The sequence below is a fragment of the Lepidothrix coronata genome, unplaced genomic scaffold (assembly GCF_001604755.1).
Source record: "Lepidothrix coronata isolate B3197 unplaced genomic scaffold, Lepidothrix_coronata-1.0 Scaffold12, whole genome shotgun sequence".
NCBI classification, from domain to species: domain Eukaryota; kingdom Metazoa; phylum Chordata; class Aves; order Passeriformes; family Pipridae; genus Lepidothrix; species Lepidothrix coronata.
In genome coordinates, this window is record NW_016690192.1 from 10,112,519 (window position 1) to 10,113,804 (window position 1,286).

A 1,286-nucleotide genomic window follows, 5' to 3' on the forward strand; every position below is an offset into this window, starting at 1 on the left:
CAGCTCATTCAGTTCTCTTTTCTCTGTTTCTGTTTTCCTGTACAGGTGCAGGGAACTTTCTGTGCAGCAGAGGCCCACATCACAACCAAAGCATGTGAGGATAACTGCCTCTACAAGAACATGAGTTCTTTTTCCTCCTCACTGAACATGCTTTGTGCTTCCCTCAGGACTCATGACAGTTTAGTGGAGAAGAGCTGGTGAGTATGGCCAGATAAAGCAAAGGAGATTTACCTGAGAAAGAGCTAGGTGAGAAAGTGGTCCTTGGCTTATAGGCTTATGATCCTCACAGATAGCTTCAGTACAAAAGCAGAAGCAACACAGTTTTCTGTTAAGATGTCTAAATGGTCAGATGAGTTTAAAAAAAGAGGAAGGAAATCTCTCCATGTTGGGTAAGTGAAAACAAAGGGAGAACATAGTAATGTACAATCACAGCTCTTCCTCAGTGTGGCAGCAGCATCTGTTAAAAAATGCAGGACACTTAAAACTGTCAAGGAACTCTGAAACCCAGGTTGAGCTGCAAACCTGGGCTGTATCAAACAGATGAGGGCTTCAGTCAGCTGCGATAAAGTTTCCTACTAAGTGCTGAAGTACCAGTGGCTCTGGTTTCCTACCCTTCTCTCTTTCCTCTGCTTTTTCTGCAGTGCTTCCCAGTTATGTTAAAAACTAATGCTTGGTTCTCTGGGGTACCTGTTGACTTTGATCGGTGTTATAAGCCCCCTGGTGATGGGCTGCAGTAGAAAAAGCAGTTGCCACTGGAGGTGAACACAAGGTGAGAAAAAAACTGAACAAAAATATGGCATTGTTCTTTTTAAACTGCAAATTCAAGTCAAAGGTGTGAACACCATAACCTTCAAATAATAAATGTGCAGACAAATCTTTCAGATGCACTCTGAGAGCTATTTTGGAAGACATAACCACAAGCCTCTTGAGTTAGATGTAGTGATTGCATAGATGTAGACTGCCCTGGCAAAATGTCTTTTCATAACCAAGGCAGAGGATTTCATTAAGAGTGCATTCATTAAATTATCTTTTCTCTGCCTCTCTTAGTTAATTTGCTTTCTGAGGCTCTCCCAATGTCTCAGCTCAAAGGAGAGTATGTCAAGAAGAATTTTCACTTCTTCCAGAAGCTCGTTTCTGTCTGGTGTAAGTTGGGAGGGAAGGAACTCCAAAAGAAACAACACCCTCTTCATAATAACCATTAGCCAAAGAGGCTCAGCTATTACTGGTACAAAGAATCTCAGCTGGTTAAACTGCCTACATTTCTCTCTGAAGTTAACAGTAGAATA